Below are 13,973 nucleotides of genomic sequence, written 5' to 3'. Positions count from 1 at the left end.
AATATTATAAGAACTATGATTATTGCTTCTAGGTTCGATTGTGTAACAATTTTTTACCATCAACATTTTGAAACATACACAATCGCACCCAAACACAATCATGAATTGTGGAAATCTAATGTCATTAATAAATGTCCAAAACCTTTTAGCCTCAATTGCCACACAGAAAAAGGAGCATGGCAAAGGTCACTAAAATTGGATTTACATTCCAGCAATCACCGTAAACTCATTGGCGGCAGATTAAAGTTTTTGAGGCTTATTTTTTAAAAATGATTGGAACTCGATTTATGCATTTTGTCATTGCAATGTGGACAACACTTCAATGGCATGAGTACAATTGTATACTTGTAATACTATAGGACCAATAATTTGGAACAATTTCACTATTTCTAAACATTTGTCTAGAAAGCATCCATAGAGTAAAATATGAAACGTGTTGTGTTACAAGATCCAGAATCACTAGGGGAGAGGACCCAATAGTTGAGTGGGGCCCAATAGTCGATCACCCTATCATGAACATAGAGTCCAATCTTCTAACACATTTTTACTCTATATTGTAATTAATTGATCTATTTGTAAATATAAAAAAATCCAAACCTTGATTAAAAAAAATACCAATACTTGAACAAATAAAACTTATAAATGTTATAGAAAAAATAAATATATGAAATCATTAATGAGTGAAATAAATAGCTTTTTGTTTGAAATAAAATATCATAACTATTTCATATGTGTGTCACTCAAAACATAATATGCTCAATTAAATAAACATTGATATCTTAATGTACAAATATTGCTCTTATGTGTACAATTATTAGGGTAGCAATATATATGCATAGAGTAAATGATATCAATAATATGTCTCGTCACAAATATAAAAGGTGAATAGTAATAAATGTCTTGTATTTTCTTATGAAATGTGTGAGATTGTCAAAAACTTTTAATGTTCAACTAATGGTCCCTTTGTGTTGGTTATGGGTTGTATTTTATATAATAATGTGTTATTTTTATAACAGCAAATTTAAAAAAACTGTTGAAGCATTTGTCCTTTTGTGTTATATATAAAAGTTATATATAACAAATATCTATGATTAATATTAGCTATTTGGTTCATTCAAGTTATATATATGTTACATTTCATAGAGTTATGCAATATTCTATTAGCAACAAATGATAATTTTTAATTCAATTATTAGATATTTTTAGATTAAGCTTTTGGTCGGATGTTTAAAAAGTTATTTTTTAAACACATTTCACAAGGTGCACTTTTTTAACATGTGTGATGAATCATAGCCTCAACCCTTAGTTGTAGGTAGTCTTATGATATCCCATGTAACGGCTACATGTTGAGGAAGTAAGCCCTCACGACTATTGGTTATAGTTTTATACTTATCCATGAGAAAGCAATTAACATCTCTTCTTCCTCTTTCGATTCTGGGTAAATAGCTACTTCAACTGACGCTACTGAAGCACCCATTGCTACCTCCTCTCCTGCTGTTTACGCCACTGATTCTTAAACGAAACCCCTACTGAATCTTCACAATTGGTGCTGCCACACTTGCCTCTGCTTTCTTTGGTGCTGCTTCCACTGAGTAATCAACGGTCCACTATTAGAATAGTAGGGCACGGATAATACGTGCCTGCCGGTAAACAGCTCCGCTTTCGACCCTCATCCATCCTTTTCTCCCAAACATCGCATAATCAATTTGATTAACCTCTGTGTACTATAAAAGGACTGATAAGTCTCTGATTCTAAACTTAAGGTCTCTGCGGCACAGTTCTAAGATTCTGGAATTGAAGTACATTCTTCTTCGGCCTCCGTAGAAGGAACCTCCTTGGGAAAGAACATCTGAAAAGTTTCAGCTGAGTTAAAAGACTTCAATTGCTTTGGGGACCTTACACACTCTACTGATCAGGGAGTGGATTTGCAAACCAATTATTATCTTCCCCTCCAACTCCCCTGAATTCTCCTCCTGTTGCCAATTTCAAAATCCAGTCTTTGGGAGAACAACTTTTATTTCTAGTCATGCTTTCATCTCCATCACATGCCCCTTCATTCGACTCCCTAGTGCTTGACAAATAACTAGGTAATAAAAAGGTGGGAGAAAGAAAAGAATCAACAGAAGAGCAACATTCAAAGTATTCTGAATGTAAAGGACTGCAAAGCAGAGATTGAGCTCCCCTGATTGTGCTTTCCTTGAGAGTATGGGTACCTTTTGTCACTAAGGAAAGGATGAATCAACAACTAGTCACAGCTCCACCTTTGTGTGGGATCTCTTCCCAAGCGTTTCTCCAAAAAGTCATTGCCTTCAGTTGAGAGATGTTGAGGCATCTCAGGAAGCACTTCTCCAAAGCCAATCCTGTACATGGTAGTGAGAGGATGCAAATTGGTGCCCCATGGAGGGTTTTCAGTGCTCATCTCAATGACAGTGCATCCAAGAACCACGTCAGAAGCAGGCCCCTGTTCCACCTACTTCACAACCTCAGCAGCCATCCACAGTGGAGTACCCCTCAAACGCTCTACCTCCTCCAAATTATTATCCCCAATTCTCTTAATAGAACCAAGGTCAGCAAGTTTCACACCATTGGATCTCAGAAGAATGTTCTTTCCCTTGATGTCACAATGAACAATCCCTTGTTTGCGGAGGTACTGAATGCCAAGTAGGATGCCTCTAGCGTAGTATCTTATCACTGACTTGTCCAGCTGTCCTCCAAACTTGGTCAAGAGATCCTCAATGCTGCCACCTGGCATGTACACCATGAACAAGTTACAAACACTCTCACCATTTTCCATGGTATACTTCTTTCCCAGGCAGTGCACAACATGTGGAGAGTTTCTCCAGAGATGAAATGGGGGTGGTGGTGGACTTGACAACAAAGAGTAGATGTTTCCTTTCAGGTGTTGGAAGGCAAAGTTCTTTTTGCTTTCTTATGTGTTATTTTATGGCACATAAATGCTCTCCTTTGTATGGATCATCATGTCTAATCATTTTGGCTTATTTAGTACACATTATCATGTGCACCAGTTCCTAGATTTATCCTTTCCGCAGGTGCTTAGTGTTCAAGTTCATCTTCTAAAAGTTATCTCTTCGTGCAACTGAAGAATATCAAAGCTTATGTTATTTATTTGATTTCCTACTTGAAGTTGAGCGGAAACTTCTCTGATTTCCATGCAATGGTTGCATTCCAAGTTTGCAATTTTTTTGGGCATACCTTTCACTAAATGATCTACTTTCAATAAAGAGCAGCTCATGAGTGCAAGTGAATCCTCATGGGAAAGCTTTAATAGTATTTTCATAAAAGTATAGTTACAATTGCTCGTGGCTAACTCACTGATGAAATTTAGTTGTTTGACCAACTCTTATAGCTCATTGCAGCTGGAACATGATAAGGCAGGTAAGTAATCCTATGGCAATGAGATTTTTAATAAACGACCAAAACTAATCTTTCTCTAATAGAGATTCCTAGTCACTCATTTCCAATAATCTTTCTCCAATAGAGATTCCTAATCACTCATTTCCAATAGTCATTTAGACGCAGCATAGTGAAGTGAAAGGAGATAATTCAAATCTCCAAATCAAAAGTTAATCATGTCATACAAAGCATATTATCTTTATGTTCTTGTTTCCAACAGTCATTTAGATGCAGCATACTGAAGTGAAAGGAGATAATTCAAATCTCCAAGGCAAAAGTTAATCATTTCATACAAAGCATATTATCTTTATGTTCTCGAGCATAGGTTAGTACACAAAGAAAAATTTCCACCTGTGGCAATCAATGCATCAGAATATTACGATAAATAATTATAACGCATTCATCCTCCAAAAGTCTTTTGGGTGATTTCTTTATCAAAGAATGACAAACTTGATATAATTCACCAAACAATTCTAAATGAAAAATTATGCTATGTACAAGAGAAATCTATTACACTTCAACTATCCAGAAAAATACAAATCTAAAAAAATAGTGACATGGATACCTTAATTCCAGGCCCAAAACATCTAAAACTTCAGTAACATTTGAACTTTGCTCAAATAGCTGAAAATGTCTTGAGGAATCCTCTACATCTAAGGCAACTGTGTTGCAATTAATATTTGTATTTGGAAAGTAAACGCTTGGACCAGTGGGCTTGAGCCATCAACTTAGATGTCAACGAAATGGAAGAGAAAAACTAGGTGACATTATTTGATGAGGTTGATCCCAACATGCTTATGATGAAAGCAACCATAAACTTTTTTTTTGTGGATGGATCTCAATGTAAATTAACCATTAATCAAATAACTGCATGCCTCATGAGCTCCATTATTAAACATTGGCTCAAATTGAATATTTTTATTTCAATGGTGTATAATTTCACGGTAACAAAAGCCCTGTTATACCTCTCTGTCATAGTTACTATTGATCGCACTTTTAGGATATAACATGAAAGATCTAATAAGCTGATGAGAAGCTCATATACACTCAAAATAACATTACTTAGCTTGGGTCTTCAGACTGAAAATCTGATTTTTATACAAATAAAAACTAAACATTTTTGTGGGTAATTATCAAAGAATTGGTACACATCGTTTGTTGATTGGATTGAAGTCTATTCACTGAAAATTTTAAAAGAATATATACAACTTAAGTAACACCATAGGCATGGACAATTGCACCCTTTTATTATCATACTCCAGGTAGCAAGTCCAGGTGATAGAAGGCCTCCAAACACCTTTATGCCATCAAAATGACAAATGCACCTGGAACCGTTATGATGGATCACAATGTATGATCCAAAATATCGATGCAAAAAGCACCAACACAGTTCTTACAAGCATTTTCAGAGTAACCATAATTATAAATAAGTGTGTGATCCAAAACATTGATGCAAAAAACATCAATATAGTTACTACCAGCTCTCAATCACTTGCATGAACTCTCAAAATATCATGTCCCTTAATGACAGTAACTTGCCGGAAACTATTAGACCCTTGAGCTGAACAAATGTCGTGCGTCACAGCTTCTCCTCTAATTCTGCTATAATGGAAATATAGAACCAACTGTATGATTCCCATGAAGCTCCCAATGCCATTGGGAACCTACAAAAAGGGAGAGATATCCAATGTTCTTACGACAAATTGTCAATGTAGGTGATTAGATGAACAAAAATTATTTCAATTAGGGCAAAAATTTGTCATGTAAATAAATGGAAGGTTGAGAAAAATACTCACGGAAACAAAAGGATCGTGGCCAAAAATGCCATGTGCAAAGAATGATGCGCTCATCAAAAAATGTTGAAAGAGAGAAATAAAATGGCATATACTCCACACTGCTTGTCTGAACTACCAGCCTCTGCACATTGATAGTAAAACACAACTTTGTTACACATTCAGGAGAATTAAAACCATAAGTTCATTTTCAACCAAGCATTGGATCCTATCCGTAATTTTTTCCAGAACCATATTCCCCGAGTGTTGTATGCTTTTTCCAAGTGTTCAACCATTTAATAATAACGTTGTTTCACTTGCTTAAAAAAAATTTCAATTAATCTTATTTTCATTGGTGATTAATAACTATTCTTAAATTTACTTTAGTATAACATGCGAAAGTGACCATAAATACAGATCATATCATTAGATATTTCATTATAACATCCTACAGAAATATCAAGGTAATTTCCTTTCTTTAAGAAAATGAATAACTGTAGGATCTACCATAGGATACTTAAACTAATAATAATAAAAATTGAGTTGTGAATCAGAAAATAGACAAAAAGCTCTAGAAAAGCAAAAGTGTCTGATACCCAGAGGTTCGTACAATGATAGATAATGGTGACACAAACATGCAAACAAGAGACACTACGCTAAGGCATCCAATGAACATCATTCGCAGTGGCTGCTTCATAAGCCCATACGAAACTGTGGCAATCATTATAAACATACTTAGAACCAATAATAGAATTGCTATTGTTTTAACCTGTCAACTGAAAAAGGCATAATCGATAATCAGTTGTTACGTTTATTTCATTTTGAAGTACACATGTTCAAACCATTAAAATGAAATTATCTGTTTAATATATTTGGAGAAATCTATGTTTTGGGAATGAATAAAAAATTATATGTACATACTGCACCATATGGGTTCGTTCACTATCTGATTTAAATACAATGTTACTACTACCATGTTCTTAAGTTCTAAAAATCTTTGGAAAATAAAAAAAAGATAATCACATGTCAGAACTGCCAATAAGGTAATCATCAAACTATGCAAAACGCAAATAAGAATTGATAATTTTACATTCACATACATTAGTACTGCATATGTGAGTAGGTGTCCACATGCAATGCATATCATGTATAAATGCTTTGTGTAATATTTTCACATAATACTCTGACAGAATGGTTCATATCAAGGATAATAAGTACTTTCCTTTTCCTGACACCTGGAAGTACTCCTAAAATCCTAGAAATGACATTTGAATAGAAAAATACATCCTACAAATGATAGTCGAGTAGGAAAATAAGACAGGAACGTGGATGGGGAATAGGGGTAGGGACAAAGAGGTTGGGATGCATCTAGTTAAAACAATGTGAAATGAATTAAGATAAATGAAAAATAGAGTACAAAATAAAAACATACCCGTGCTTCCTTCCGAGAATATGCAATATAGATGCAGATGTAGAAAAGTTGAAAAAATGCTCCTGTCCCATTGACTCTAGTTGATAGAACACCGTCTTTGGATACAATGGGAAGACCATACCAACACAAATCAAACAATTCAAGAGAGAAAAGATATATTGAAGACAAGAAAAATTGCTCTATTGCTTTATTCCTCCTCACTTTGACAAACATAGGTCTGCAATCCACAATAGATACATTTTGTTAAGCAAGAAATCAAGAGTATTTTAGCAGACCCTTATAGACATCCATGATCATAAATAGAATGAACAGGAGTATTGGAGATCCACTCTATATTGGATTCTTTAAAGAACCCCCAGAACATGATGGTCACTTTTTCAAACAAGAGAAGCAGGGTACAAAGAGGTAAGCTTATGATGCAGGAGCATCTTGCATCCAAAATAAAGGGGAGACATGTTGAATGCAAAATTTAAAATAAAATTTAAATTAAAAAAAAAAAAAAAAAATTGGAGGAGAGAGAAAGTGACGAAAATTAGAGGGGAAATAATAAAAAATAAAAAGGAGAAAAGAAAGGAAAAGGTGATTTCTATTTTCGAGGTGCATAGGTGGCATAAATAGAAAAAAAAAAAAAAATTGTCATTACATTAATCGAAGTGTGTAGGTGGCATCTTAGAAGCTTGTGGAAAGTTTCTTAAGTCTTGCATTTAATATTTGTTGTGATCCATAAAGGAAATGTAATTTTCTAATTGGGCCACATGGTGGTGCTTAGTTGTAATTTTAGAAGGTTATGGAAGTTTTAGAAGGTTGTGGATATTGTGTAGGAGGAATTCTAGAAGGTTGTGGATAAGCCATGCATGGGGTGGTAAGTGCCTATTTAAGCAAGGCATATGAGCATTTCTAATCAAGTTTGAGAAGTAGAAGCTAGAAGGCGTGAAGATTTCAAGGTGTGAAAGCTCTAAAGGTTTAGCTCTTCAAGTAGAAATTTTTAGTGAAGCTCTTGGTGTGAAGGCTCTTATTTGGGATTTCTCTTATGTTGAAGAAGTTATATCATCTTGTGGGTGTTGTAAGGATTTTTCAAGTATAATAAAATTATTTGTGAAGCATTTTTTTTCTTGGTCTCTATATTGTTGCTTTCTTGATTGTGAGTGGGTAAGAGTGGTGTGGCCCTCTATCAGCTTACATCGGGGACAAGAAGAGAACTAGAGCAAATAAGTTGCCTGTATATACGAAAAAAAATTATTCAATATCAATTAAAAAAGAAAGCAAATTTTCTCTGTACACCAATAATATCCATCATCTCAAAGAGAAAAGAATTAAGTGTGAGCACAGATTCCGAACAGATTTTTCTATGGATTCATCTAATTCCATTTTGCCAAGTTAAAATAAAGTAGGTCTGAAATTTCCAAATATTTAATAAGGATCTGACAATAGATAAAATTTAGTTTAGTAAAACTTATTTGACTGAAGAAGAAATTCTTAAAAGACTTCCATGCAAAGATGTAAGTTCACAAATAAATCAGAAACCGAATTGAACAAAATTCGTCTATCACTTAAATGACCTGATTTACAAAGGCATGTTATGATGCAAACATCTAAATCAGAAAACCATTCTGAACATTATCAATTCTAAATACAAGTTTGATAGCCAAATATTGCAGTAGCTTTAAATTTTGGTCTTAAATTTAAGTTTTATCAGCAATATTAAGCTTCACACTTTCCCTAAACCACAGGCAATATTAAAAGTCTACAATGTTATATTATATTATAGAGATTCTACAGAAAGTAAAGAATATGCAAATAAAAGTTAGCAAATTCTAGTAAGTTTAAAGTTGACAGAATAGTAGATCAGATCTTCAGAAATCGCTCCATGCTCTTCAAATGCATTGTTTGCTTACTAATTACTCTTTTCTCATACAATGATGTGCTTTATATGTGTAAACTGTAAAGCAACTCTTCAGAAAGTGAAACTGAACATGTCCATGCAGAAGAACAGAGGATTCCGACTTGGGCGGCACAATTCCCACCTGTAGCGGCTAATTAGAATATGGAAGAGAATTCTTTTGAAACCAATTAGACTGAATAGGTAGTGCTGTAATTAAGAATCTTATATAACTACAAACGATCTCCTCGGATAGCTAATGAGACATTACATGAATTATCTGGTCTAAAACGAATTCCCTAGGGCTATCAGTAAACTGTATATGTGAAATTGTCACTCTTGGAGTCAGGAGAGTCTGCGACAAGCCTTTCTTTGTGAGGATGCAAAATCTTAGTTTTGCGGAAAAATATCCAATCAAGATAGAAACTAAAATCTTGAGCATATCATTAGAAAATAAAACGGTGAGTGGGCCCTTCCTTACAGCAGCAGTCAGCTTCAATCAACATCTCAGACCTACAGGAGAAATTAAAAATTGTGGACCACAAAAGAGAATTAGGGACAAAGCCATAAATTTAAACTACAATTGTGGAAACTTTAGCAGAATCATCTCAGGATCCAATGCTTGCAAAAGCAAAAACGAGTATTATTATCAACACTACTAAAGACCATCAGCAGACTGGGGCGCAACGCATACAGGCGAGAGTAATTTGGGGGTTTGTTTAACTCCATCACCCAAGAGGATGCCAAACAAGATTCAGTTTTACCAGAGATGTCAAAAAATTACATTCAGAAAAATCTAATTTATAGAAATAACTGCAGCAGGTAAAGTATGTATAAATCCCAGAATCGCTATTATTCAAAATATTACTTGACTTATAATTAATAAAATATGGAAGGTTTTGTTTTCACTGCAGTCAAAATCCGTTAACAGAATGGGTTAAGGTAAGGTAGGGATATACCAAACTCGCACTGTAACGTGGTTCCACATTTATAAGAGCCTTTCTGCAACCTATTGCCTGCTTCCTGCAACCACGAATACAACCGTAATTAGGAAAGAAACAATGGAAAACAAACATTCAACAAAGAGAATTGTTTCCGAAAACTAATCCCAGTGGTAGATTTGTTCTTATAGCCGGTGGCTGTAAATCCCCAGATGGTAGTGGTGTGATGTTTATCCTTCTACGCAAGCGACATCAGTAGGCCACGAAAGCTGCTAGGTGCCCACATCTCCCTTTCCCATTACCCTTGTGCCATGCTCTCAACCGCATCAGAAATAAAATTCCGTCAGGCGCAAAATGAGATTCCGACATGCACGGGACAATTCCCGGTCAAGAATCTCATAGTAAATAGCCCAATCGGTTAAAAATGTAATTAAAAATTTAAAGATGCACAAAAAGATGACTGCAACAAAAAGATACGTTTCGGAAACTTTTAAGACTGAAAACTCAAACAAGAATGAGCAGTTTGCTCCTCAACTCATCATCTCAATCATTTGCACCTGCTATCAAGGCTTGAAACCAGAAAGCCTATTTCATATAACTTACACTCTGAAAGGTTCATGAAGAGCCAATCCTTCTTTGCCTTTACACAATATATGTTATTCCTCTACGTTTCGATGGCAGCAAAGTGGAACAACAAACATCATAAGAGAATTCAAATGCCAAAACACATCAAATTCCTCTCTTTGAGTTTGTCCACAGTTGCATTTTCACCAATTCCAACAAACTGAATGTTTGCCTCACTTCCAACATACCAAATGTTTGTGTATGCACAATGCTGTTTGTGTTTCCGCGGCAGTCTTTTGACACTTCAGCTATTTGTAACAATCAGCAAATTTGTCATTCTTGCCATTACACTTAAGGGTGAAGTTTGTAACTTGCTGCTGAGACTCGTGAGATGCTCCAGATCCTTATAGACACCAATTGACATGTTTGCAACCTTGCTTGCATGAGAATACAGTGGTTTTAAGTCAGTTTCCATGTTTTAAGCCAGTTTCCGTCTCACTAGTCACCTTCTTGACTGAAGTGATTCTTCTTGACCCAAACTTTGGACAATTCTAGATTTGCTTGACACATCCAATCCGAAGAGATAATACCACTAATCCATTTGACTGTCGGGGGGAATATCTTGTATGAATATGCATTTACAGCTTGAAACATCTCCAATAATTATAAGTTCCAATTTTGATGTTGAAAACAATGATAATTTATTACACAGATATTCCTGTACCTATAGCCAAGTCTTACTGTCAGACTTATCGTCTACTTAAGAGCTCTTCGAACCTTGGGGTTCTAACCGGGCTTTGCAGAGAGCGCATTAACTAGTGAATTCCTCTTGATTTGGTAGCTTATAAATAAGCCAATTTTGCCTATGCGGTAACCTATTGTTAGTGGATGGATAATAAAAGAGAGTAACTGCACTATGATCCAAGCCAATGTTAATGACATCACTTGATCAGATATTATTGGTTGTCTGTGATTAAAAAACTCGAGGTTATATTTTGCAGATGAATCTGTGTTACTCAGAATTCCCAGCGTAGATATATTTTGAGTTTCCTCCACCCACTTGCACTGCAGAGCCATTGGCGCACAGAAATATGAAAACCTGTATTTGGAAAATGAGTACATCTCACATAGACTACAAACTTGATATTATTATAACATTTGGCTATTGCACATTGTAATCACCGTTACCAATAATCCCCACAAGAACAATACCCATTCTTAAAATGATGAAAACGGTGAGCATCCCTCACAATGATTTCTCTTCCAGCTACAATTGAAATGAACTTTATTGCAGTATGACAATCACAACACACCCTTAGGTTTTTGGCTATCCTAATAGTTGTCCCAGGGCAAGTTTTGATAAGCCCAAAAGCAATAGCTAGCTTCTCACTGTGGTTGGTGAGGGCGTATTCCTTTTCATCCTCTCCCAGATCATGTAAAACAGAATGAATATCAGGGGTATACCCTATGTCTTTAATCTGCTTTGACAAACTTTCTAATACTGCATAGATCATTTCAGACTCAGGGTGTGATCTATCTCCAACAACAAATGTGTGGACATTGTTTTTAATTGTTATCCAGCTGTGTCCCGGACTTTTTTTTATCCCATTCATTTTCATTAGTTTTCTCACCTTTGCAACATCATCCCACCTGCCAGTCTTGGCATAGATATTAGAAAGCAAAACATAGAAGCCAGCATTTTTTGGCATTAATTCAATAACTTGTTCTGCAGCAAGGCTTCCTAGTTCCGTATTGCAATATATTCTACATGCACCAAGCAAGGCTCCCCATACTGAAGCATCAGGTGCTATAGGCATATTTTTTATAATGTCATATGCCTCATCCAGTCGACCAGCGCGGCCAAGGAGGTCAACCATACATGCATAGTGTTCAACGCGGGGTGCAATCTCATAATCGTGGCTCATGCATACAAAGTACTGCTGCCCTTTATCTACTAAACCTGCATGACTGCAAGCAGATAAAACTGCCACGAAGGTAATATGGTTTGGCTCTGGCCCAATTTGTTGCATTGTATCAAAGAGCTTGAGGGCATCTTCTCCTTGTCCATGCAAACCATAGCCAGCAATAATTGCAGTCCATGAGATCACATTCCTTTCAGCCATTTCATCAAAAACATTTCTTGCATGCTCTATGCTACCACATTTGGCATACATATCTATCAGGGCATTACCCACAGAAACTCTTGAATCGAATCCCTTCTTTGTGGCATAGTTATGAATGTCTTTGCCCTGTTCTAGAGCTGTCAAACAAGCACATGCACGGAGTACGCTTGTAATAGTGACTGAATCGCATTCCACATCCTCGAAAGGCATTTGATAGAAAATCTGCATGGCTTTATCAGCACTCCCATTTTGCAAATACCCTGAAAGCATTGCATTGTACGAAACAACGTCTCTTTGAGACATTTTGTCAAACACACGGCGTGCCCACTCTATCCTCCCACATTTAGCGTACATATCTAACAGAGCATTTGAGACACAGGGCTGTGAGACAAACTCATTCCTAATTACGTAACCGTGGATCTCCCTACCCTGTTGCAGAAACCCTATTCCAGACACTGTGATTGCGGGGAGAACACTCACAACAGTGATTGGATTGGTTTCCACACATTCTATTTGCATCTTCCGAAACAAACTCAAAGCCTCCACACCCTGTTCATTCTGTGCATAGCCAGAAATCATAGCGGTCCATGACACAACATTTCTTTTAGACATTTTGTCAAATACACGGCGTGCATCTCCGAAACTCTGGCATTTTGCATACATGTCTACCATAGCACTATCCACATAAACATTATTATTTAAGCCAATCCTAATTATATTGCTATGAATCTCCTTGCCTCGTTTCAAATCAGCCAGGCTACCGCACGCCTTAAGTACAAAAGGAAAAGTAAACTTGTCACGTTGCAAACCCATCTTCTGCATTTCATCATACAATGCAAAACCCTCTTCATAAAAATCATTCAAAATGTATCCCTTCATCATGGAATTCCACAAAATGGGATTCCTTTTGTTTTTAAGGTTATCAAATATCAGACGCGCATGCATGAAAGCACCACAGTTGGCATAAAGGTTTATGAGTTTCGTACCCAAAAATGCATTAATCACAATGCCGCTTACAATTATATGACAGTGGGTTTGCTTCCCCTGAGCGAAGGCCTTGGCATTAATGCATGAATCCAATATATAACCATATGCTTCAACTCTTGAAGAAATCAGTTCCTGGGTTATAGTGTGAGAGTTTATATCCTTGGAGACCGTAGAAATACCAAGAAATAGGTAGTTTAAGTGCAATTGTGAAGAAGTGTTCATGGCTGTAACCAGAGACTTCAGAAACAAGTGAGTTTTGCTGATTAGAGGTGATGCCAATGACATGGTTGCATAAAATAAAACATAAGACTGGCAGAGCACAATATGGCAGAGCACAATAACCGGTGAATATTAAGAAAGTAGCATGGACAAGCATAGTAACCATTATCTAGGTTAATAATCGAATACTCAATAGCATTCGAAATGATCAGAATGTAGAATCAGCTACTGGAACATCAAACTGGATATGGATTACGTTAAAGGGAAACAAGTTGGGTACATTCCAACTTCTACAATCCTTTTCTGGTGGCTGTAAACTACTCTTATCTGAGCATCTGAAGTGTCGTGTCCAAGTTCCTTGTGCACTCGGATCCTCTGCATCAATACAGGGAACAGAAAAAATAATTTGACAAATTTAATGAAATGAAACCATTTTATCATCATTAAAGGAAAATGTCTAATCCAACCTAAAATAGCAAGCTCAATGTTGAGCTTCCAACTAGGGAATTTGGGGATGGGTTCACTAGTGCCTATATGGAATGTCAATCAGGCTTTAATTGATATAAAAGTATTTAGGAAAATTTATGATTAAAATATTAGTTTTGTTTTTTGTCGAGGCGACTCACATGTGTAAAAGTCTGA

General features: G+C 36.0%; 3 pseudogenes across 2 annotated transcripts; all 3 read right to left on the bottom strand.

Annotated features, from left to right (window-relative positions):
* Positions 1-2,134: 2,134 nt before the first annotated feature.
* Positions 2,135-4,390, bottom strand: LOC149557522 (mitogen-activated protein kinase kinase kinase 17-like; annotated as a pseudogene).
* A 252-nt stretch (positions 4,391-4,642) lies between these two features.
* On the bottom strand, positions 4,643-11,079 carry LOC149557521 (bidirectional sugar transporter SWEET3a-like; annotated as a pseudogene). Its single transcript, XR_016364647.1, has 6 exons — positions 10,948-11,079; positions 10,251-10,310; positions 9,457-9,520; positions 5,797-5,897; positions 5,211-5,331; positions 4,643-5,078 (listed from the first exon to the last, which is right to left on the bottom strand). The product of XR_016364647.1 is annotated as a bidirectional sugar transporter SWEET3a-like (transcript).
* On the bottom strand, positions 9,328-13,708 carry LOC149557520 (pentatricopeptide repeat-containing protein At3g12770 pseudogene; annotated as a pseudogene). The gene has a single exon (XR_016364889.1). The product of XR_016364889.1 is annotated as a pentatricopeptide repeat-containing protein At3g12770 pseudogene (transcript).
* Between the last annotated feature and the right edge of the window lie 265 nt (positions 13,709-13,973).

This window comes from Cupressus sempervirens, chromosome 5 (genome assembly GCF_028749045.1).
Source record: "Cupressus sempervirens isolate cs-2001-9-10 chromosome 5, ASM2874904v1, whole genome shotgun sequence".
Classification (NCBI taxonomy): domain Eukaryota; kingdom Viridiplantae; phylum Streptophyta; class Pinopsida; order Cupressales; family Cupressaceae; genus Cupressus; species Cupressus sempervirens.
The sequence above is the reverse complement of the archived record's forward strand: the minus strand, read 5'-3'. Positions and strand labels throughout refer to the sequence as shown.